Raw genomic sequence first — 27,645 nt, forward strand, 5'->3', positions numbered from 1 at the left:
AACCTGACATACGGGTAAAGAAATAACCTACTTGGTGGAGTGAACAAGGCCTTCCATTGCCATCACTTTCAATAAAAGAGCAAAACTGCATTAGCGACATGCACCGTAGGCTCCATGCAAGTCTGATCACATCCACCCTTCAACACCAGGAGCTTATTAAAATGTATGTCTTAAATTTACACACGGACCACATATTTACATACATACATTTATATACACAGAGAGAGAGAGAGAGAGAGAGAGAGAGAGAGAGAGAGAGAGAGAGAGAGAGAGAGAGAGAGAGAGAGAGAGACAGAGAGAGAGAGAGAGAGAGAGAGAGAGAGAGAGAGAAGGGATATACAATGGATCATATTTGTTTTAAAACACTTTAACACTTTGATTGTACGGTGAGCGATTATCAGGGTTTGCATGCAGGGTATTTCAATGTTCTGCTCATTTCATTTTTTGATGAAACATTTAAAAATCTTCTCATGAACTGCTGCAGTAATTTGCATGACATTTTGCATGCATGCCCTCTGGGCTTGTATCTCGGTAAATGCACTGACAAATACTCGAAAACAGCAGTTACTCTGTGATGCTTTTGTAAGACTGCATTTGATTTTTCACATTTTATCACTTTGCTGCTTCAGTAAGTATTTGTTTTTCCGACTGAAATAACAAGATGCATTAGCAGGCTTAGTCAAATTTCAGTCAATACATTTCTGTGTAGAAATTCGAACTGAACAATGCATTTCTTTATAAATTGAAGTTTGTTTGTTGTAAGTCTTATATGGCAATGAAATACTGTTTAAACCTGCATAATTCTAAAATATATGAAAAATTGTAAAATAATACATTATTTAATAATAAATAAAAATGTGCACTGGTGTAGAAACAATTTTCAAAATATTATTTCTAATCAATTTCATTAACGGTTAGAAAAACGGCATGCAACACTGAATTGAATTATTGAATTGAAGTATTTTCTAGTGAAATTTTCTACTTCAATTTTATTTAGCTTTTTGAAAATCATTCACACTTTCAAGGATACAATAAGTTGATCTTAATTTATTTCGTGTTTAATGCAACGACGCTGTAAATAAATGATCCAGTGCTTGCTTGCCTTCCACTGACGGTGTACATATAATTCCAATTCATAAATTAAAACATGAATCATTAATGAAGAAAAACACTTGAAAAGTAATATTTGGTAGAACTCCAGTGGACGAGGCTTTGTGGTGTGTGTAACCGCAAATGAATACGAAGTCAGCAAAAATGAATGTATTTATAGGAACCCGGGATTCTTGTAAAGATGGTAAAGTGAGTAGAAACGGGATAGTATAGATAGTGGGGAGAGGATAAAAGTGAGAGATAAGAGAATATGAGATGAGACAACAGGTGTCAGAGGCAAGGGGATGTGGTCGTGATGAAATACAGGAGTGACAGGAAAGGAAGTGTGACAGAGCCCTTAAGGTTCCTGTTATGCATTTGCATGTTTCGCGAGTGGCATACTTCACATTATCAGAAAGTGAATAAGCAATTCTTGCGGCTTCCTGGTCATTCCATCGTAACAGAAGTGGCATTATAGTAACATGAAAGCGAAAGAAGCAGAACTGAAAATAACAACGGATGACGGAAAGACGTTTATAAGACATCCCTATACATTTACTGTACAGTAGTAACGTTATTGAACGCATGCTGCTCTATTGAGAAGCAAAATGTAGCATTTTCTTTTTAGCATAACGCCTAAAAGCAGAAAAAAGAATAGCAATGAACAAGAAGATTTGGAGCAGGGCAGACAAGAATAAATAAATGTGCGCATCGGCCCTCTCTTCTTTCCTCTCAGCCCTCTTTTTCTAAACCGTTTCTTTCATAACAATGGAGGAAAGTTGTTAATCGTTTTCTAATCGCAAAATCAACACTATAAGCACATGATGAATGGATGAGGTCGAAGACTTTACATCACTATATGTGGCTCCACCAAAATATACATCCAGCCCACAGACACTCACACACATATGGTGGGGAACGGTAAAATATTCCTGATTAAAGTCAGTGAAGTGCATTTAAGAAAAACAGACCATACGTTGTGACTGGCAGGGGTCTGTTAGGCTGCGGCCAAGAAAAGTAATTGTAAAGTTAATCTCTTTCTCGATTTTGACGAATGCATGGAAACTGTCTTTAAATAAAGCTAAGCACGTATATTTCATGGAAGAGTTGGTCTTTGTTGCCTAATGGCCATTTATATGGCTAGATGCACAGCTCCGATGTTTGGTCTGTAAATGAGAGAAAAACCGCAGTCTCTAATAAAACAATGAGTGCCCATTTATTGTAAATGCGGTCATTCTTTGACTGCATAAGTCACTTTGTATAAGATGCTTATATACATTAATACTATGTGGTAAAGCTAACGCATCGGAAATACTCTAGGCAATGCCTACAACATGAGATCAGAGGGAAAACAAAGAATTTGCATTTCAATACCAAATTGCCTAGTATAATAGAAATAATGGTATTACACTATTAAGTGGCTACTAAAATAAATGGTCCAACTTTTGTGTACATACATGTTTTTACACTGTACTTTTAAAAATGACACGTGCTTTTAGAATTACACTGTTGACCCATCCCTTTCACCTTAACCCACCAAACCTGCCCCCAACCTTACCCGTATCCAACCTTTAAAAGCGGCATTAGTGTTTTGTATTAGAATATGAACATAACAAGAACACAGTACTTATGTTTTGATGCAAGTACACAGTAGTTAAGGCCACCTAATATAAAGTGTGACCAAATAAATAAATAGCTGTTATGTTTTGATCTGAACAAAAACAATATGCTGTTTACGTTCAGTGGATCCTCTCCAAAAGGGAGCCAGGGAGATGCGGAAGAGGCTAATTGTTGAATAAAGTCATTATACAACTATTCTTGTAGCTTTGTAGCAAATACAGTAGAATCCCTGATGCTACATGGATTATTTTACAGATGTCCTTGCTACATTTCTGGACCCTGAACTGATCATGTTGATCTTGAAGCACGCTCAATCCACCGCTATCATTAAACACACACACACACACACACACACACACACATATACATACATACATATATATATACACACACACACACACACACTGTTAGAAGGTTGCAATAAATATCGCACACATAAACACAGGTTATTTTAAGTAGTTTTACTGGTATACCTAGGCTATTTAAATCCAAGCTATCAGTCAGGCAACCTTGAAATATTCCAACTGCTGACTGGTAGAGAGTAAACACCTGAAAAAGATCTGTTGAATAAGAACAGGTTGTTCGTGATCAATGTCTGGCAGAGCTCCAGTACGGTGTAGATTTCACTGCCGTATCAAACTGCACAACAAACACACACCTCGACGCACGCTCAGTCCACCGCTGTCATTACCGTTCAACGAGAACGACAAAGATCCAGCCTATTTTGGACAACTGTCCAGAAGCAATTATTGCATGTTTCAAAAAATAGACATTGATATTTATATAAAAGTAGTGATGGTACTTTTTGTTATAGAAACATAAAAAAAGCATACTTTAATCAAATGTATTTAAAATCTAATAAAATATATGAAATATATTTTTAATAAGTAGCTTACATGATGGCATACTTTTTGTTAGTAGCTAGTACAGATAACTGCTTTTCCAAAAAGAATCGTTTGACGGCAGTTGAAATTAAACTCAATGAGTGCTTGATAAACAGCAGCTCCGAAGCTGAACTTGATGCTTTTTTTTTTTTTTAGCACAAAAGCCAGAAAGTGAGAGAGCATAGAAAAACACTGACAGTCTCAATTAAATCTAATTTTGGTCAGCAGGTCTGCCTGCTGTTGTGTTTTATTGGATTCTATTGAATCAAAATCAAGGGAGAAATGCGATGAGATGAATGCAGAGATACAGCTTATTGAATGTAAGCAATTTCATCAGGAAATTTATAACAGAAACAAGTTCCTATATGCCTCCACATGTCACTGGTGGGTAATGCACCAGTTGTGTACTGCTTCCGTTCTGTCCGTCTCCATTAGTCCAGAGTGCAACATACACATGTGGCTTTTGGCTGCGGTCTTTATCATTATTGGTCATGATTTTCAAAATGTAACATTGTACTCATTATCGAAATTACCGGAAGATGAGAAATAACTCATTTAAATGGGTTATGGAGCTATGTTTATATTCCAATATGCTGTCTCAATTCAGCTGTTCATTCATGCTAATTCCCATCATTGGAGGTAATGCAGTCACACTGGAAGAACCGTGTAAGGAGTTAAATGTAATTCATAGAGCATGCAAGGCCATTTAACCTGCTCCAGAGAGCTAATGGATGCCCATCCTGTTCTGAAAGAAAAAGCATCAGAGCCTTTTAATCAATATTGCATCCTGCCTTTGTCCATTCAATGGTCTTCTCTGTCAAAACAGCTGAACTCGTTTTCTAAGACACTTTAAAGCATTCTGGACAAACCAACTAGACACTTCAGAATTGAAGAGACACAGTATATGCAATAATGATACACAAAAGACAGCCCACCAAAAAAGCTGAAATTATAGTTTGAAACACTTATTGCTTGTCCAATGAGACATACATAAATACACACACACACACACAAACACACACACACACAGTAGTGTGCGAAGGTTTTAGGCAGGTATGAAAAAAATGCTGTAAACAAAGAATTCTTTCAAAATTGGAAGTGGTAAGCATATACTTTCATAAATGAACAAAATGCAGTAAATGAACAAAAGAAAAAACAAAATCAAATCAACATTTGGTGTTACCACCCTTTGCCTTCAAAACAGCAGCAATTCTTCTAGGTACACCTGTCCACAGTTTTTGAAGGAACTTGGCTGGTAGGTTGTTCCAAACATCTTGGAGAACTAACCACAGATCTTCTGTGGATGTATGCTTTCTCACACCTTTTTTTCTCTTCATGTAATCCCAGACACACTAGATGATGTTGAGATCAGGGCTCAGGGTTGAGATGGGGGGCCATTCCATCACTTCCTGTACTTCTTGTTCTTCTTTAAGCTGAAGATAGTTCTTAAATGACTTTGGCTGTATGTTTGGGGTCTTTGTTCTGCTGCAGAATAAATTTGGGGCCAATCATACGCCTCCCTGATGGTACTGCATGATGGATAAGTATCTCCCTGCATTTCTCAGCATTAAGAACACCATTAATCCTGACCAAATCTCCAACTTCATTTGCAGAAACGCAGCTCAAGACGTTCAAGGAACCTCCACCATTTTTTCACTGTTGTCTGCAAACACTCATTATTGTACCGTTCTGCAGCCCTTTGATGAACAAACTGCCTTCTGCTACAGTCACATATTTCAAATTTTGACTCATCAGTCCAGAGCACCTGCTGCTATTTTTCTGCACTCCAGTTCCTATGTTTTCGTGCATACTTGAGTCGTTTGGCCTTGTTCCCACGTCAGAGGTATAGCTTTTTGGCTCCAACTCTTCCATGAAGACCACTTCTGGCTAGACTTCTCTGGACAGTAGATGGGTGTATCTGGGTCCCACTGGTTCCTGCCAGTTCTGAGGTGATGGCACTGCTGGACATCAGCATTTTCGAAGGGAAATAAACTTGATGTGTCTTTCATCTGCTGCACTAAGTTTCCTTGGCCGACCGCTGCATCTACGATCCTCAATGTTGACGCTTTCTTTGTGCTTCTTCAAAAGAGCTTGAACAGCACATCTTGAAACCCCAGCCTGCTTTGAAATCTTTGTCTGGGAGAAACCTTGTTGATGCCGTATAACCTTGTGTTTTGTTGCTGTGCTCAGTCTTGCCATGACATGAAACTGTTTTTCACAAACTCACCTTGGTAGCAGAGTTTGGCATTCCTCACCCAGTTTTAAGCCTCCTACACAGCTGTTTCTGTTTCAGTTCATGACTGGGTATCAACCTACGTGTGACATTGATGATCATTAGAACTTGTTTGGTATAACTGGTTGATCATACACCTACAAATATCTTACAAAATGCCTGACTTTGTGCAAGTGTACCTATAAAGAATTGATGCTGGTGTGAGGGCAAAAGGTAGTAACATCAAATATTGATTTGATTTAGATTTTTTTTTTACTCACTCACTTTGCATTTTGTAAACTGACAAAAATATCCAATCACGTATTTAGGTGTTAGCATGGATCAACTAAGCACGTGTGTCATTAAAACTTCAAATATATTTTTTGCCTGCTATGAATAAATGAGATATGGGATGATCGTGTGTTCTAGAGAAAATGATCAAAATCATTTTCATGTTAAGGCAGAAAACCCATTGAATGTCTAAATGTTTAAATAGAAAATAAAGCAGTAAAAACATTACAATTCTAAAAGTAAATTTATGCCTCACATTATAACGAGCAATGAAAAATAGATATTATATACTGTATATAACAGCGCATTAAATTCTGTATGATTTGAGGTCAGTCTAAATGTAAAAATATGAGCAATTTACAGTAAATGCATAATTAAATACTGTCAATATTGACAAATCTTAATATCCATAAATCACCACAAAAAACTATCAGTGGCTGTAAATTATCAAACCAATATACCTTTCCAAAATATTTTCAATGCATGGAAAACCTTGCATATTAGGGCCAAAAAAAGACAAATAAATAAATAATCCCCACTACCAAAGTCACCAAGATCATTATCCAGACAACTGAGAGAGCCAACTGGGAAAGGATATATATATATATATATATATACACACACACACATATATATATATATATACATATACAAGTCAATTCGATTCAAGTCACTTTCTCTCACTAGTAATTGGCTGATGTCTTTCCGTGCAGGATGCTTCCGGAGGTGTCACTATACTGTGAACCACTTCCTTCTGATATGAAATAAAAACACACACATCCCAGGGGGAAAAGGACAAAATGCCAGGAGGGCTCCACAGGAGATCTCTCCATGACAACATCATCACCCAGGAAGCTGTTCCGCTCCACATCCAACACTTCCACAGCGAGACAGCAAAGAAGGAATGTTTACACAGGAGTAAAAAAGTGTAGCTATCATCAACAGGGTGTTGGTCGCTAAATATTTTCACTAGTACGATAATACACAAAACACAATGTTAGTGAATGATCTTTCAATTCATTAAATTCTTTTATTCAAAAATGCAATACTGTAAAATGTGTTTATACACTGTTATAAATGTGTTTATATATTAATGTAAATAATAATTTATTATAAAATATAATTATAAAATATGCTATGCTAAGAAAAATTCTAAAAATGCATTGATTATTTACAAAAATATTTTTCCCTGGATAAATAGGATGTGAGATGAACATGGATAAAACATTAAAATGTAGATTGGAACTGAATCAAATAACATAATATATGGTGTGTGTGTGTGTGTGTGTGTAACAACTATTAAATAAATTATAAACTAAATTCTAAATAAATTCTACAAAATATATTCTTATATAGACTATATTTTAAAAATATCTTTAATACGAAAAAAAATTGCATAGTCAGTGTGGGGAATCAAATAAGTCTGTGAATCAAGGTATTCCAATAAACAGAATAATTCAAATTAAACAGACTTTTTTGTCTGTTTCGCTGATTATTATCTCAGTAATACAAAAATAATACCAAAAATGATAGATTTAAAATGTTTTGCTATGCAATGCTATTCACTAGCAAAAGCAGCTTGGTTCTGAAAAAACGACGCCGCTTTGAAAAGTTACTAGCATTGCTGTGATTAATTACTCACTAGTCTCAGCCTCAGACGTCACAGAGCATTGGCTGAAAGTCTGATGCATATCGCACGCTTATCTGGAAACACTTCAGGAGTTTCAAAGTCTTCATCGGATTGGTTAAATTCTACATGATTTCTGGCAGACGGTTCGTCGCGGTCTTTAACGCTTCACCTGAATCAACTAAACACTGGATTTTCAAAAGTATGTGAAATATATAAAATTCATGGCATAGACTCACGCCGGTGTCTAATCGTGGCGCCATTTCCGCGTGACGCTGAATGAAATGAACTGTAACTGGCTGTTTGACATGTCTCATGGTCGGGCCATGGCCAATGAACGCTACCATGTATTCCAGACCTTCAGCCATCAGTCTGAAGGTCTGGCTACGCGAGACTAACTACTCACTGACTCCCTCTAGCAAACAGAGTCAAGGATTTCTTTATGCTAAAGCCTACAATACCACGCCGTCAAAACTGCAGTGAAGTAAATCAAAACATCAAATATATTTTTTTTACATTCGCTATGGTTAATCTGCAAGACCGCTTCAGCTACCTTTCAAACACAAAACTTTCTAAAATACGGATATGAAAACTACAGAACCCAAAGCCAAACACAAAAGACATTCATCACACCTTCAGTATCTCACTTCCTCTCTCAGGAACCCAAACTGTGCTAATTCCTATGCTACCACAATGAAAAATAAACTGAGAGAAGGGACAATATTTTTTTGGTCCGCTCTCCAAAAGGAATTACTATTGCATTATAGCGGCTTCTCAACAGTTGCTTAATGTATTTTTTTAAGAAGCCACAACAGGGAAATATTGCCAGGATAAATCACTGAATCACCTTAGCCTACAAATATATTATAATTAAACACAATCCAGCTCTCAGATTCTCACAGCTACAGGAACGATCTAATATTTCCATCTGCTGCCATTATACAGTGACATCAATTTAATTTGAATGTGACTATCATTTCCTAATCAAACTGAATGATGTCTTCCGGTCCTAGCCCACCTCCCTTTTGTCCCACAATGCTCATGTTCCTGCTCTGGGCCTCCTCTCGCACAGCTACTAATGAGCCCTCTAATCAGCAAATGGGTTCTTCAGAAGGAGCTCTCATTAAAATCTGAGAAAAAAAATGAAATGACAGTGGCACAAAATGCTATGCTCATGTGAGGCTTTCAGCATTTAATAGAGGACGTTTTAAATGTCAGAAAGTTCTACTCTTGGCCTTCACGATGAAATAAAACAATTTCAAAGTGAGTACTTAAATGCCCATTATGTTAAATTAAGTTCTCACATCATGTCAAGGATCGTAGCGATGCTGAATGAATGGTGGAATTATGAAGGTGCTTCACAACGGACAGAAGCGCAGCCAAGAGCCCACTGTTCCAGGACTGAGAAGTTGATCACAATCCATGGAAGTATTGTGTAGCGTTTGGCAACTTCACTGCTGACTTCAGCGATTCAAAAGAACACACGTTTCTGCTCAGATTCCCAAAGATCTGAAAAACCGGCAAATGTAAAGAAATAAAACAGATGCTGAGATTAGGGCCGGGCGACATAGCTGACAAACTTTTATCTCAATAATTTTCAGCCTATTGGCATCATTCTGCCATTCTACCATACTACCATTCAAAGTTATTTTTTAAAGAAATTATTTAGATTCATTACAAAAGTAACAGTATGACCTTATGTTAATGTTAACATATGTAATAAAATCTGCTCTTTCCATTCATCAAGAATATTGAAACGTATTATTCATATATTTGCTCAGATGTTTCTTATTTTAATCAAGCTGTTGTAACCACATGTGATACTTTTTCTGTAATTCTTTGATCAAAGAAAAGAACGGCATTCATTCAAAATAAATGTATTGAAAGTCTTTACTATCACTTTTTATTAATTGCCTTGCTGAATAAAAGTATTACATTCTTTTTTATTTTAAAAGGAAATAAAATAAATGACTGACTCCAATCTAATAAACACTGTTCTTTTTAACTTTAACTTTATTGTTTATTAGAACCTTAAAAAAAGTATTATGGATCCCAAAAATATTAGACTGAAGTAATAATGCTGAACAATTCAGATTTTCATCACAGGAATTACATTTTATTAAAATACAATACTGTTATGTTAAAATGCAATAACATTTTTTTTTAATTATTAATGTAATTATTATTTATTAATTTTTGATTAGATACAGCATTGATGAGCATAAGAAATGTTTTTAAAAACAAATATTAAAAATCTTTCTGATCCCAAACTTTTACAAAAAGAGACTATTACAACTCCGACTTGAGTCTCTCATAATCATATCATTATACCAAAGGACAATTATTGCTAAAATTTGAAAAACTGTCCATCTCTTCTGTTTACACTCATATATTACCCTTTTCCTTCGCAAAAACCTCTTGGGAAAGTGTGCAAATTTCTTTCTGAGAGACTTCTTTAGCTCAATCCCAATGTTTGAGAGAGCACAGCCCACTTTCTTCAGCAAGCCCCAACTGAAGAGATGGCCAGAGGGAGCTTGTGCGAGCTCAAGCTGTAATATTTCTGCAGACAGCTGCAGGGCTTCTGTCTGATGTTGAACAGACACCGAACTGTATAAAAAGAAAGTGAATCCTCACCTGTAGCAGTACAAAAACTCAAATGTGATTTGATGCACTATAAAACCCCTTCCTATGCGGAAACTGAACTGACATGGACATTTGGATACTTTTAAGAAACACTGACAGCGGAAAAGGTGACTTGTAGCTACATGAAGGATATTTGTGTTCAAAAGTATGCATGCTGATATTATAGCTGTACTGTACATGCTAAATATTTATTTTTATTTATTTATTATATTGAATGCCAGCTATTATTAAAATGTAATTAATATAATTAAATTTTGTTGAATGATTAGTCTCAAATCTCCTATAAGATTAAAAAGAGCATTGATAGACTCAAAGGTTATGGAGTAACTTGATATGTGTGATTTGTTCCTTCAGGGCTTTGTGTAGCAATATTTTAATGCGTTGCATAATATTTCATTCAATCACCAAACACTCTTCAGCTTGTTTATATCATTACTAGCTATTTAAGATAATGTAGCTTTGAGTTAGCCTAGTTATGATCAAGCAAGATAGCGGCTAGTTCTTCCCGCTTCTTCCCCTACTCTTCTGGTTGAACACCGCACCGAAAAGCAGATATAAAGAAAAATCATATAAAGTCAAATCAATCTGACATTTAAGCCTAACAAAAAAAAGCCCACAACAAACCAAAACAGAACATATCGAGCTGTTTTCATCTCAACACGTATAAACAGATAATCCCAGCAATGCTATCATTTTCTATGTAAGCTCCAGATGATAGGATCATGAGATCAAAAGACCCCTGAATATAAGAAGAGCGCTGTGTCTCTTACCTTTGCCTGAAAGTGCCTGTCTTCCAGTGATTCAATCTCTCCTATTTACACCTTAGAATGAAGAGGATGCATCTTGAAAGCAGAAGCCGGTCTAGAGGCAGAATGGACCGTACACATCCGATAGGAGAATTTGTTCTTGGGAGGAAAAGAGACAGTGCAGATTAGCACTCAGTAACTATGTTCACAAGACATCGAGGCAAGTCATTGGGTCAAAGTTGACCAATTACAGGCTTCATGTGACCAGCTTATACCTCTAAAAGGCTTACGAACATAATCCTGTGGCTAAGTGAGGTTACACCTAAAGCCATGCCTAGCCAAAGGAGCTGAAGTAAATACAGAACTCTGTCATGAAAGTGCCATGTTCAAATAACATCTGCACCGATTTTAAGGTGCAGTCACATTTAGTGTTCTGTGAAATCCAGTCATTTTAAGGAATCTATGCAGCCATGCATTTCAAGCAAAGATTTCCCCGTGCAGATATTACATTTGCCCGAAGGCCAGCAGAAAGCTACTTGGTTTGAAAATGAGTTCTTTGTGAGCTGTATGTTCATACATCCCTACACTGTTGACAATAGATAATGGACCTTTTTGCTTGAAAATTTTCATATTAAATGATGGCAGAGGTGACGTATATATGTATATATGTGTGTGTGTGTGTGTCTTGGCAGACATTCAAAAAATTATTGGAGAGGCAATTTTACTATGCTTAAGAGGTTTTATTACCATTTTGACACCACTGTAAACCTTTCAGATCAGAGTGACCAGAGGTGTGACATGTGTTTGAATTACATTTGCAGTTAATGGCTCATGCAGTGGGCCAGTAAAATATAAACGAGCTCAGGTTTGCTACATAAAATCTCTAAATACATCATCTATGTACTTAGATTCCATCTTTCATCTATAGTTGTTCTTAAAAAAAAAAAACAACAAAAAAAAAAAACACACAGACACATTTTACCACCAATTTTTGTTTTGTCCACATTTCGTATGTGTTTTTTCGTTAAGGATGTCTAAATCTATTGAATTCATAAAACATTACATCTATTAGCATGTTAAAAATACTAGTTAATATGTTTTTTTATTTGAAATATATTTTCTTGAATTTTCTAGTACAAATATATTCTCCAAAAAAGATAGTAATGAAATGAATGCACGCAATTTAAAAACATTATTATGTTTTGTAATGAAATAAAAGAAATCCTTTATTTCTTGTCAAACACTGAAATATTAAAACACTGAAATCACTACGGTACTGTGTGATAAACTCTTTAAACAACAATAATACATTTGAACATGAAACATTTTATTAAGTTATTAGTACTTTAAGCAGCAGTAAACGTGGATTTAATAAAAACTCATATACAATTGCTTTTATTTGAATCATTTATTAAATCACTGTGTCTTCCACTGAGCCTGTGCCAAATTTATGTGAAAAGATTTGTCCCTTGTACATTTCCAGCGGATTTCATCAGTTTCCATTAAGAAAGGTTACAATTTCAGGAGCCCAAATCTGATGGCATTTAAACCTGCTGATGTTCTCGTCTGGTGAGGAAGAAAAGGTCATCCCTGGCGACCGATTAAGACAGAAGCTGGATGACAGACGCCACATGCACGGATGAGAGACGAATAACATTAAGCTAGACCACCCGTATGACAAAGAGCGACGCTGAAACTGAAGACCCGGGCCGAAACGATATCTTGTGAACTTTCACTTTTTGATCTTGTCACTGAATATCAAGTGTTACTGTATATCTCTGAGAGCACATACTGTGACGTGGTGTCAATGTACAATGAATCAATAAAGGTGTATAGAAAATGACGGCAAAGATCTGCAGCTCGTTAAGCATGGCCATTTGCATCTCAATGGTCCTATATCAGACGGTCTGAAACAATGATGGGAGCGCAGGGGGACAAAAAGGCATCTTTGCATTTAAGTTTTAGTTACCTACTGTATGTTGCAAGGTGAAGGGGGGAGCTCTCAATTACTGTCAGTTGAGAAGGGACTGCTGTGTATCAAGTTAAACTATGTAGGTCACTTGAATGCGTGCTAGATCCCCCCATACTGACACAGGACACCTTTATTGGAACCCCATCTATGTGTTTTTCTTTACCGCAAAGTGCTACAGTGAAGTTTTCATTAAAAAAGCAAAAGGCTCTAACACATTAGTCAATTGACGTCTGGCACAAGTTCTCCTACACCCTATCCAATAACCTTAGCATATGAATAATGAAGTTCCTCCTGTGTTGAAACCATAAGCTATATGGATGAGAATTTTATTGAAGACAGCAGCGACAGTACAATCCAACAACTGATTTGCCAAAGGGGTTCAAGTTGACTCTGAAGGAAACAAAGGAGTTTGAGAGATCCCAAAAAACACATACAGTTTGATAATTAGGACCAGCAAGCGAAACTAATACTAATTTATGATTCTGCTCCAGTCTCAAGTCTCATATCAGAGTTTTTCGCTGTTCATACCCAAACGATTCTTCACCGACAATGAGCCAATGGCGTTTAATGAAATACAGAAATACCCGGTACACAAGTGGCGCTATGAAACTTTTATGCTTCTGACACTCGCTTGCTACACAGAAGATGAAGGGTGCCAGAAGACTCGCTTTGTCACACAGAATTGTCGAAACCATTCACGACGCTTCCCTGTTAACCGGCAAAAAAAAAAACGTGGACATTTCGAGCAGAAGCTCCAGCTCTTTATTTTCAGAAACCAACGAGACGAGCAGCTCTACATTCATCTTGCTTCTGTGCATCTTCTTCGTCTTCTTTACTTCGTGTTCGACCGCTTTTGTGCTTGAGCGCCACCAAGTCGCTTCGGCAGCTCCAGACGCATGAACAAAAATAAATCAAATTCACGCCATTTTTAAAGTGGCACGTCAAACCAAAAAAATAATTTTTTAAATCATGCTTTATGTTATATGTTTTACACTTTGGCGTACACACTCATATTTTTGAGCCCTTTGTTTAGTCACAAGGCGTTAAACTCAGCTTTCTGCCCTACCATGGGCCACAATTCATGACTCAAAGAAAGTCCTAACATTAGGGCTAGGTATGAATTTGATTCTGATTGGCAAGCTGTCAATTTGATTCATTTTAAATGTACAAAAATATAATAACTGCTGCTATTCAGAATTATGATTCATACGAGTGGGGAGGTACATATACAGCGGTAAAAATGAGAGCACTGAACAATTCTGACCATGTAGCATGTAGGCAGTGGCAGCTCCTGACCATAAATTTAGGTGGGGTAGATTATGGTTTGTTGCGCTGGTTTATAATAAACTCGAAAATATATAGTCTTTACATTCCAAATCACTGAACACATGCACACACACTATGATCTATGGAAGCATATGAACAGCAAAATTCATTTTGAAAAGTATTATGAAAAATAAAATTAATGGAATATGTAAAATGGCATGTATTCTGTATTAAAAACTGACATTTTCCCATAAATGTGCAACATTTAATTTTACAATGAAAATTCTGTTGTACGTTTACATTTGGCATTTTCTACGTCCGTTTTGATTTGTAGATTAAAAACATATTTTAAAGCTTTATAAGTGTTTGTATTACCCAAATTGATTAGATATGTTTAACATGTTCAAGCAAAAACTGTAAAAAAAATAATAATTTTGCTACCCATATGCTTCCAAAGAGATCTAATGTCCTTGCGCTACTCAGTATGTGGGCTAATGTTGATTGACAGCACAGGCTTAAAATACACACACACACGGAGTGCTTAATGTTGTCTCTGAATGTTGATTTAGTATGTTACAAGTTGGAAAAATGTATTTGAGGAAACGACTATCATGTCTCATCTCAAAACAAACACTTTCATTTATTTAAAATGCTACTCCATCGCAGGAAAACAGTTTCTCATCTAGTGCATCCATGCATTACACCAAAAGGAGTAGACTTAGAAAGGTTATGCGTTCAACTAAGTAACACAAACAAAGTATACTTGGGGTTTTAGTATCATTTTTACACGTCTGACGAAACTTGTGATTAGTTTTAATGTGCCCTGCCTACTTTATGACTTAAATTAAAAAAAAAAATTCAGAATGCTAAAAACATTTACAGTTTATTATTTATTCAGTTGAGGTAAAAACAAAATACCATTTAAATATGAATCCTGCACGTTCTGCATTTCTGTCAATGTATGGAATAGACATATATTACATTTATACTAACACGCATGACACTTTCAGCCTCTGCCACCTCAATATATAAGTACATGAAGGTCTGAACGTGATCTCTAATACTGCTCTGAGAATCAGTTCATGAGCATTTTACTATTCCTTTTGAGTAAAACTCAAACTCATCATATCATACAAATATCATCCATCATATCATAGAAACTGTATCACAGTCTAAATAAAAGTTAGGTTTAATTTAAAGAAACCTTGATATAAATATTATTTAATGTAACGATAGTACTAATAACAATAAAATAATTTTTTAAAAGAAATATTTACCACAAAAATATAATTACCAGAAAAATGTACATTCACAATACATTATTTCTACAAAAGAAATATATACTTTTTTTCTAAAAACCTATTAATTAGAGATGCATTTAATTATTAATATTCAAGCACACTATTAAAATAGATTCTACGAAATTAATTTGTAAAATTCTATTTTAAAAAACTACTTTATAAGGCCTTAAAAATTTAGTTTCATAAGTTTCATGATTTCACTTAATTAGACACAATTTTGATGAATTAAATTTTACTTAACCATTCAAATAGATTCTAGAAACACAAAAAAAAAAAGAGATCTGGAAAAATTAAAAGGAAAAATTGGGATTGGGAAGGGGGAATTGGGAAAAATTAAATGAAATGTCATAGGGCCTTAAGCCTCACACAGAACATAGTATCTTGCTCACCCGCCACTGGTGTATGGATCGTTCATCCAATTCCCATGCTAATCCCAAGTAAGCCTTCTTCACTGTGTCCAGCAAGGGATAAATAAAATATCAGATATTGCCACCGCCCCCCCAAAAAAAGAAAAAGAAAAAACAAGCTCAACTGTGGAAATAAAGCCATCTGAGCCATTCCTCTAAGCTGAGCCCAGATTCACACAACAGCCTCCAGAGGAACGGCTTAAAGCCAATGCTGCATTATGCTAAGAGGCAACAGGAGAGGGTTCACATACAGCCTATTCCCCAGGCTCCAGGTGATACTGTGTGGTCTTAAGTGTGAGAAATGGCCAGTGAAAGCAGAACACCCTGCCTATGGAAAAAACTGCTTTACTTGCTCATAGAAAAGAGATTTTCTGCCTTTATTGACAGTGAAGGGTCAGTAAAAAGTTAAAGCTCATATGCTCCTTCTACCAGAACAAAGTCGAGAAGAAAAAAATAACAGAACAGATATTTGGAGGCCTGTGAATGAAAGACTAGCACCACATCATGTGTAAAGGGATCAGGCAATAAAAAAATAGTTTTCCATGTAAATTGCAAACAAACAACATTACACTGTGAGGTTTACTACTGGCTTACAGCTTGTGTGGAATCACATTAGCCCCACCCACCTCGAAATCCTATTGGTTTAGAATTCTGCTTTACATAACTGAACTTTAAAAGAAATTCATCACATGCGCACAAATGGATTCTCTGCAGTATAGGAGTACAGTCAGAACGAGAGCTGATAAAAGCATAGAAATTATTTTAATAATCAAACGATAGCCCGTCCCATTATTCATTATTAAAGTGAAAAGCAATAAACAAATTAATCATTAAGATGTTTTTAACGTCAAATCATGTCTCTTTCCATAACATTGAAACAATTAGTCTCGTCTGAATCAGAAGTGAAGTATGCACGCATCAAACACTGTTTATAAGCAGAAAGTCCATAACAGTTCTAAACAAATATGTTGTTGGGTTTTGATGTGAGAGCGCATGAATTATTACGGATTTCGGGCTGGTATTTTGTCACAAAGTCGTGGATTATGGTTAAAGCCACCTTAATAATGGGATTGTTTCGCTTTTATGGATTACTTGTGGATTAGCGTGATGATTTTAACGGGCGCTTGAGTACGATTCTGACGGCACCCATCCACTGTAAAGGATTCACTGGTGAGCGAATGGGACGAATACAACATTTGTTCAAATCTGTACTGGTTGCCATCTATATCTTGGACGGACTGAGGCTAGCAGTACACATTCGACAAATGCTCATCACAAGCTGTAAAAATTGTATATACTGATGTTGAATAGAAGCTGAAATAAAACTATTTTAATACCAGTTAAACAGCTTCTAAACCACCCCGTGATATAAACCTCTTTCACACAAACTGTCAATAACACTTGATTCACTAGCTGCACACAAATGTGCATAAATATGTGTTCTATTTGGAAGCTGACACAGATGGTCAGCCCGTAATGTATTATTGACAAATGAGCAAATAAACTGGCAGCCGCTTTATGGCTGTTGTGGAAAATGTGTCTGCTGGATTGGAGCTCCACATGTAAAATCTCACAGCTAACTACATCAGAACTGGTGGGTCACGACTCAAAAATAGGTCAGACGACAGAAAAAAAAAAAAAAACTAAAACAACAATATTAAACTGCAACTAGCCACACAACTGCATAGTTAGGACTGAAAAATGAATAGACTGTCAACGCTTTTAATGAGAAGTTTCACATATCTTTTGTTGTTGAAGTCAAAGGTTGCAGGCCAGTCAATTAATAACATTCGCAACTCAAATTAATTCGTCATTTGATAGAGGCAAAAGGATTAGCCAGACGACAACGACAAAATGTAAGGCACAAGAAAATATGACCTTAAATTACATGAAATAACATTAGCACTGATTAATGTGGTTTGTGTCACCACAATTTAAAATACTGGCTGCTTTTGGTGATACTGAACACATAACTCTGGTTAGCTGTGGAAAATGACTTTAGTTAACATTTTTGTGTGGTGACGAATAAAGAATCAATTCAAAACAGATTTTACCTAACTCTATCCTAGTGAAAATAAATATACTAAAAAGCATTAACATATCTAAATGCTTAATAAAATACCCCTGCAATGAATTATGATTCATTGTTCAATGGTGCAGAATTCCAACCAGAGATGGACTGAATTATATTTGGTTGTGAAGTGGAACAACAAGTATAATTAAAAGTATATTTTAAAGACGTAAAAAGCAAATAAGTCATCATCGATAGTGACATTAAAGCACACTTTAGGTTTAATATTATGAAATGTGTGTTGTGCTTAAGTAGTACACCAAATAATTTGTAATTATAATTTTCATACTATTAATACTTGGTCTGAAATATAATGTATATATATATATACATATACATATATACATATATATATATATACATATATATATATATATATATATATATATATATATATATATATATATATACATATATATATATATACATATATATATATATATATATATATATATATATATATATATATATAAAACTTTTACTAGAGTGGTACCAAATCATTTTGGTAATACTAAAACTTGGACAAAATCAATCAATCAATCAATCAATCAGTTTTTGCCAAAATTGCTTTGGATAGCCAAAACCACTGAAAAAAGTCCCAATTAAACATTTTGACCACGCTCAGCATCTATTTCTCCACATGCTAAATTTGTTCCACTAAAGAACTTTACTTTAATAAATTTAATGAAAGACCCAAGTTAACATTAATTCATTTAGTTTTTTGTGTTAAAAATTCAGTGCATCACTATTTAACACGCTCCTCAAGTTATGATACAGGGTGAGATCGCATAACCATTTTTATGACAGAAACTTTCAAATAATGTCACCCTCAAAATACACAACGCCACCAATCTTGAAGTTAATACGCCCACAAAAATCACCAAAAATATCTTGCAACTACCTGATAAATCAACAAGCTCTTGTATTACTACACAACTGCTTTTCTCTTAGTAATGCTCCTTTTTTGTCAAAGTTATATTCTGTTTATTTCTGATTGATCGAACAGCCTCAAGACAAAATAAAAAAACCAATAGAGTAAGCTTTCACACACAGAGGGAGAAAGAGAGAAAAACACAATCTCACCGATGTGGAGATTGATCTGCTGGGGTGAAAGCCAAAATGGGGCCCAGTCCGCATGCCAAGTCAAATAGCTCTCCTGTCTCAACTCTGTACAGCAGCCAGAGAGCGAGGCAGCTAGCGTTTGACACCTTTTTCATTTTCAGATAAAGCATTGCTTCTCAAAGGCATGACCTATTTTTCCCTTTACTTTTACCACTTGTTAAAGTCAGATGAGCAAGCTCTCTGGCTTTCAGGCAGACATACCAAGCTGCCTGCTGCAGATGTTTGCTCTAGAAACGTGCAAGGAACTTATGACGGCTATAAATGGATGACTCTCACCTTCGGTGCCATCAAGTCATTATGAGATTTCTATATGCTTCCTTTTACATTTTCTGTGGCCTGATTTTCTTGATGTGATACCTGGAAGCCACAATTTGCCACACAGTGTCTTTTGATGTCAAACTCTGAAATTATTCTGCTCTGATGACCACAAGAAGGCAATAACCTAAAGCTCCGGGCCATTATTACAGACGAGCCTTACATCAGTAACATTCGTGACACAGTCCAAGGCTCCTCTTATCTTATTAAACACAGGTTTGAGTTTAAACTGGGTCATGGATGGCTGATCTGCATGTGATGGGCCGCCACATACCTCAGCCAGGTGGGAACGTGGGCAGGGGGCATTCTGAAAGCCCATGACTTCATTTAGAACCAAACTGAGATATAAATGAAGACATAAACCTCCCAGCTGATGATGGCAAGTTAGAAACCAAAAATATTAGGGCCCTAGGATTTCTGCAATACTGAAATGCATCTGGAATCACGGAATCCAATCATAAAAGCAGCATTTAGTGTTTAACGGGCTTGTAAGTGAATGTGCTAATTTTTAGATGGACAAATGTAAAGTAGGTCAGTGATTGAAATCAAAATGTGATACAGAAAGTGTCTGTGAATATTAAGCTACAAATTTAAACATGAATCATGCAAACCTACAGGTCTTCACACCAACCTGTCGAAGTAAAAGTTTATTATAATCAAATTCAAATTCAAACTTTATTTGTCACATACACATACATGGTAATGCACATGCAGTGAAATGTTTTTACCAACCGCCCAGCATCAAAATCAAAATAGAAAACAGAATTTAAATATATAAATATAAAATATAAAAACAAATATGTATAAAAATATGTATAAAAAGAAGTGTGCAAAGTAAAGTATAAAAAATAAAGTAAAGTGTAGAATATAAAATGTAAAGTGTAAAATGTAAAGTGGCTGTGAATGTAACTTCAATAACTTGAAGAAACATTAACAGAAATATTACTTAATGATAGTAGCTACTGCTACTATTACAAAAAATATGACCAAAACATTTTTTAAAATGAATAGGCCTATTTACCAGAAAAATATTTTATTTTAGCATAAAATAAAACATGTTCCACAGGGTCATTGAACATAATTTTTTTTCCTTAATAAATCACTGTTTAATAGTAAATTGTTTATTATATAAATTAAACTAAATATGCTTTTTAATAATAAAATTTTAATGTAATGGAAAAAATGGAATCTAGAAATATTAAAATGAAAAAATGGAATTTGAAAAAAATAATAATAATAATACAGATTGGGGGAAACATTCCTACATTCAATGCAAACTGAACCACTCAGACACTGAAAACATCATATCATGAAATGTTTACCTGTAATAAAACAGTGCTGTGTTTCATTCTGAAACACACAGAGAGTATAATTTAATTAAATCCATAATCACATTCGCAAGTCATCTTGTGATTTTGGTTTCATTTCGATAAATCACGCTGCTCGAGAATAGTGTACGGTTCACAACTAGTATGAAACCAATCCATCTTGAATGATCAATGAAGCATAATTTAGATTACATGCTCCCGGTCACACTTACTTTGCTCCATTTCTCCACTCTGCTTGTCACAAAATAAGTCACCTGTACGTGAGGAAGCTCGCATTCTTCACGTGTCTTGCCGTTTAAAGTTTTGGTGATAAATCCAGAGGGGATAAATGCTTTCAGTAACACAGTGGAACTGGCGTCTCGTCGTTACCTAGTTACGGTAGTAAACAGCTGCCACTAGTACTCACAGAGGAACTCACGGAGATGACGCAAACGTATTACTGCCGTTCAGACTGAAAATGCAATGAAAGAGAACTGTGGGGAAGGGAAGAAGCACGGAATCGAACTTGAGTTCGAACAAGCAACTGAATCGAGTGTGAAAAGAACCTAAAACAAAGTGTTTATGTGGTGTCTTATGGGGGTGGATACAGCTGCTTCAGGTTTCACTGGTTCAGGGTCATTCGGCTGGGGTCTCACGCCAGGCCCTCTCCTCTCACTTGCTCATGAATCACAGCCCACTACAAATACAACTGTTGGCCTTGTCCAAATCCATTCCATGCCACTTTTGTGGTCAAGCTTTAACTCAGAAATGCACTCTCCAGTCAATTTCAAGTATAATTTTCCTATAGAAAGTAGATAATAATCATGGCAAGTATTATTTTCCATGCTCAGAAATGACTATGAATCAGTGCCACAAAAATGAATCACATTTAATCGTATCCAAAATAAAACTTTTTAACAAATATATACATTATACACAGATATGTAAAGTATATATAAATACAAACACATGCATGTATATAGAAATTTTTTACATCGTGAATAGAAATATATTGTTTTTATATCATATATATATATATTTTTTTTAATATTCAGTTTGATTATTGCTGATGCCTCTAGTAATAAGGTGTCAGATTTTAATTTATAACTTCATTAGGGTAGTTAAATAAAACTATCCAGAAGGTTCAGATACACATTTAACCCAACCCAACTTTTTGCAAAGTTTAAAAGTAATAGTAAAGACGTTCTAATTAGTTAATTCTATTTTTATTCATGAAATATTCTGAATTAAAAAAATAAAACAAAATTATGGTACCACAGTTTTCACAGAAATACTAAGAATCAGAATTAAAAAGGCAGTTTAACCTACACATAAATAAACTGCAATTTGAATACATTAAAATAGAGAACAGTCATTTTTAAATTGGAATAATATTTCACAACATTACTGTTTTACAATGCATTTTTGTTGTTGTTATTTGTTGTTGTTTGTAAATAAATTAAGCCTTGGGTGAACAAAAGAGAGAGTCTAACCAACATTCTAACACTAGTGCAATTGTTTTTGTAGTATAGCACAGGCAGTTACTAATATATTTGGTTACTTGGATGTACAGTAAGAGAGGAAATTATACTAGTTACTCCTGAACTAGTCAGTCAAGTTTAGTACTAAAGTTAGAAATAAAGAGTACATGACATAAATCTTCACACAAGAGAGGTGGATGACAGCACACTTAGTCCCACAGAACTTACTTGAGAACAAGACCCTGCTCCAGAACACCTCTTGTTCTCTACAGTATCTGTTGAAGTTAATGTGGCTTGACCATCGGCAGTGTTCCAGAGATAAAACATGCTGAACGTTGCAAAGTGAGGCCGTAAATCTACAGCATCATTACATCCTCCTGATATCCCAGAGTGAAGCTTCTTTCGGAATTCATACACTGGAAGCCAGAACAAGAAGGACACAAACATTTCTCTATATATAACAACTACAAAAAAAAATAAAATCAAAATAAAACTTGCCTGAAAGTTTGTTAAAACCCTTAAATAGACAGACAGGTTATTCCAAAAGACAGACCGATAGACTAGTCAAACAGACAGAAAGACAGTCAGAAATGACAGACAGATTAGTCAGAACAGGCACAGAACACAACCTGACAGACAAAGTGGTGTTGCCAAGCAGTTGCTAGGCTGTTGTAGGCGTTTGCCATTCTGTCTCACAAAACACACCACACAGGAGGAGTACATTAATGTCAAAAATTGTGAATTGTCATCCTCCCATGGTTGAAACAACATACCTTCCAAATCAGCAATATGAACTTAAAAATAAATAAATAAATAAAAGTATTCAGACTGTTTGAGTTTTATTAAAATTATGATACTCTTCCATTTGAATTTTGACCTGAGCAGATAAATGGTCGGGTGTGCTTGTGGTTCAAAACCCATGTCAAGTTATTCAGGAAAATAATATCACAATAAACCTTTTTTTTTTTTTTTTTTTTTTTTTTTTTTTTAAATCAAGCCCTACTTCCATTTTACATTCTACGCTTATTTTAAGCTAGATATTTTAAAGTGCACAAATCAGCATTTATTATTTGAATTTTTATTTGAACAAAATACCTACCAAAAGCAACTTCTGTCTGCGACGTATTTATTTTTCCACTTTGTGAAGGCTCAACTCCAATCACGTCGTCTCAAAAAACTACACGATTACGCAACATGTGAGTCTTGTAATGTTTAGGCTTAAACAGTCTTTCAAAATGTTTGCTACTTTGTTTGGTAAAGCCACAGCAGAAGCAATGGGGCAAAAAAACAGGTGTTCAGGGATGAGATAAAGATCTGGACAAGCTGGATGATAGTAAACTCAAGGCAGTATAGAAGTATTAGCGTGCAGCATCAACAAAACAGACCAGTTGTGAAGTTGAGTTTTCTCGCTCCTCTATGCGGGCCCCAATGCTCTATCTCCATGTGTAATCTGATGATGTGATCAAACCTTCATTATGGAATCTCACCGTCAGTTTTCAACCCCTCTTTCTTTTCACAACATATCACACAATTTCTGCAGGTGCGGTAAACTGCAAAGATCAGTCCTCAGCTTTCTGCTGAAGCTGCATGCAGTTTGTTACTTTGAGACTCCGCGAGTCAATAACTCCAGAGCATAGCAAAAAAATGCTGCATTGTTCAAATTAAAATTAAATCAAGTTATTTTGCCCACGCTTGTTTGCAACTGTAATGAGCCAAATGAGTTCCTAACTAATGTTTAAAGGATAGTTCCAGCTTCCTTTTTTCTGTGGAAGTCGCAATGGACAATGTGGAGTCAACGCTTTTCCAAATATTTATTTTTTATGCTGTGCAAAAGCAAATGGCACAATTGTCATTTTGTGGTGAACTATTTATTTGAAGAAACAGCGATTCTGACGGTCAAAGTTTCTTTTCAACAGCAATTCCACCGAAACCACTTACTTTTCCTTTTCATTGCATGACACAACACAGATACATCAATCTTGAAAACTCATTCACAAACCTCCTGTGAGATAAAGAACTTTTTCTTTGAGAGAAGCCAGAAATGTGACTATAAACAGGAGTTGCATCCAATCTGACAATGCGCTGTAAATTAATGGAAGACATATTGGCTTGTAGCGGGAGAGCTGTCGGTTTCCTACAGCTGTACAATGCACAAAAAAATCTCTATTCACTGTGTTTTCCAGCATTATTTCTTCCTGTAAACTGTTGAACACAAAAACTATACAAGCAGCAAACAGCATGGGCTGACATACAAGTTCAGAATAGCCCAAAGTATGATTCTGCTGAAAAATCAAGCTGCTCTTTTAGGATTAAAATAAATGACGACAAGCTTCTTTCTGGGTTTAATACGTGTGGGTATTTAGTGGTAAAATAGGCATCTGGTGTAACTAATGGTCTAACTATCAAAGACGTAATAAAAAAAAAAAAAAATGATCAAGAGGTGTGGCACAACAGCGTTGTAAACCTTCAGCTCCTGAAACTGGTCCAAGTGTGAATGTTTATATAAAAGACCTCTTAAAAGTAGGATTTCTTCCTCGGTGCACAGTTTCATAGTGAAATCTGGATCAAGATTATTTCAATGACACAGACTCACAGGATTATGTCCACACAACCAACAATATAATATATAATTGATATATAAAAACATAAAAAGATGAATATCTGAAACATATGCAGTGCAAATAATGTTTTTAAATATTAATAACTACAAAATAATATGTTTTTAGTATTGAACATCATTGTTAACCCTTAACTATAAGTGCTTTTGATTTTTTTGCCAACTGACCTGTCATCCATTTTAGTGTACACTATCTATAGAAGTTATACATTACCCAAGATGACTCAAAATGGAGGTGATGACCAGATGCATTTTCTCTGCTGTTAAATCATCAATACATCTGACTTGCAGTTTTCAGGGACACGGTGCATTCTTTTTCACACACACACACACACACACACACACACACAAGGCACTCACACACACACACACACAAACACACACCTCAAACTCAAACAAACATCGCTAAAGCAACGAAACTGAAAACAAGCTTTTGTGTAATCCCCATTCATAAACTGATGCAACACATATACTAAGTTGCGTAGACTGGATTTTTTCAGATCTGTGATAATCTCTAACTGTGATCAAGGTTGGTTAAAACAGCGTGCTATAGAAACAAGGTAGCACTTGATCTTCGACACAAAGTCAGAGCGTGAGTTTTTAACAAACAGGTTTAGGGATATATTCATCTTTTACGCTCACATGAAATGCATTAGCATTATATCACTCATGATCTTTTATGCCTTCAAGTTCAAACGGTGGATGCTAATAGGTGGATACAAAACTACGTAAATCTGACTCAAACGTGATTAACTTTTACTTTTACAGCGATTTTTAACAAACATTTAAATAAACACAAAAAGTGGTGATGATGTTACAATCATGTGACCTTGCCTTAGTACACTGGTTCAGTATCTTGATAAACACAACGCGTCAAAAACTGATTATTTTCTATAGTCCAAAACCCAACGGAAATATCGCCAGGCTTTTTGTCAGGGAACCATGTTGACCTGCAAAATTACTTCAATCCTCTAAGGATCTGTAAGACATAAAAAGTGATACAACAATTCTCATTTTTCATCCTAAAGAAGTTGGAAATGTTTGTTGTCCCTGTGACTATCATAAGCTACAGCTACTAGTAAAAACCATGCTATCTCGTGCACACAATGAGAGGAATTGGAGCTAGAGGTAAACATTTTTATCTATACTGCGGCGGTACTATCTATTAACACATTCAGCCTGACAGCTACAAATAGTCTGCACACACTACACTTTCATCATATGCTGCTTTCAAACATAAAAAGATTTTACAGATAAAATACGTATCTCCACCTCCCAACTTTCGACGATAAACCCTGCATGTACTCTATATAGTCACGATAAAAATGGTTCCTTGCACCATTTCCATCGAAAAAATGTAAAAAGCAAAGCACATTCCAAGCTAAAAGAGGAACAGGAGGAAGCCACTGAGACCAGATTAAAAGGCTGTCTGAGATTTAGGGTTGTTAATTAGCGTGAAGTGTGGCTTAAAAAACCGCCTCAAGCCTCTGTTCTCATAAAGGCCAGTATATGCTTTAGTCTCAAGCACGCCTGCCGCCCATTGCGGGTTGTGTTTGTGTGGGGTGAAGGGGATGGGCTTTGGCGTGGAGCTATTTAAAAAGTCCAGATCTGAACTGCAGAAGTCCTGGTCCTCACTGGACACGGAAACCACACATGAACAGACCAATAACAGAAACTGAAGACAAAAAGATCAAATACAGTCGTGAGTTGGCCAGCAAGAAGAAGACAATGAAAGCCAGAGAGAGTGTTTTTGTGTATAACAAACCGACGGAAGATATCAAACAGACCTACATGCAAGTCAGCGTGTGTGTATCTGTGTGTGCGCACAGGTCCGTTTGCTTGTGTGGGCCAAGCGTTATCTCAAAGGGGCAGGGCAGCGGTGGGTGACGTTCGCGCTGGGCGACTATACTGAGCTGTGATAAATTCGTGTTCCACGGGACAGCGGTTGTGCTATACTGTGAACTGAAGCCGATGGTTGCCCTCCCCAAACGTTTTAGACCAAAGTCGGAAGTTCAGTTTCGTGCATCTGCCACTACGCATCTGCTGTGAACGCAGCCAAAAGAAAGAGGTTAACATTACACGTTGCTGTGTAGCACACAGCCATGAATTATGTAACAGATGACACGCAGGAAAAACAAGCCTATGTTATGGCTAAAAACAGTGATTATCTCTAAAAGAAATGCAGGAATTGTACAGGACCGCTTACCCAATGCTACGGTGCATAAAATTAAATGCTGTGCAACATAATTGAGCTCATCCGACACATTTTCGTGTTTTTCCAAAGGCATTTGAGCCTCATTCTGAAATTCTGTAGGATACATACCAGCACCTGACTACTAGTTTGCACTCCCAGCAGGCGAGAGGCCTCAGCAGAATTACAAGGTGGCCTCAAGATGACATAAAAGCGATTAAAATACACGCACAAAATATGCTTTAAAAAGTAAGCTAATGCTTTTAAGGAGTTTCTAGGAACTCTATAATTATTTTAGCTACTTGTTTAAATTTATGGACACTGAATTTTGTCTTAAATTAGGAGGGAGGAAGGAGCTATGACTATTGCTGTGGACAATGGGAAGGCTTGGGGTCAAAACGCTGAGATCCATTGTCTCGACTAATAGTGGTGTACAATTTATCTCTCAATGACTGCATCCAAAGATTGCATGTTTCCTTACAC

The 27,645-nt window shown here is 35.9% G+C and overlaps 1 protein-coding gene across 2 annotated transcripts in view; it reads right to left on the bottom strand.

Annotated features, from left to right (window-relative positions):
* The window catches only part of thrab (thyroid hormone receptor alpha b), a 628,197-nt gene that overhangs the window by 84,670 nt on the left and 515,882 nt on the right, over window positions 1–27,645 (bottom strand). Inside the window, exon 1 of one of the 2 annotated variants that reach the window (XM_043253351.1) lies at window positions 11,137–11,272. The exons of the other annotated variant lie outside the window; for it this stretch is intronic. The gene's annotated coding sequence lies outside the window, so the exon portion shown is untranslated. Of the gene's footprint in view, window positions 1–11,136; window positions 11,273–27,645 lie in introns of those variants that run through there. 2 annotated transcript variants of the gene reach the window in all.

This window comes from Puntigrus tetrazona, chromosome 12 (assembly GCF_018831695.1).
Source record: "Puntigrus tetrazona isolate hp1 chromosome 12, ASM1883169v1, whole genome shotgun sequence".
Taxonomy (NCBI): Eukaryota; Metazoa; Chordata; class Actinopteri; order Cypriniformes; family Cyprinidae; genus Puntigrus; species Puntigrus tetrazona.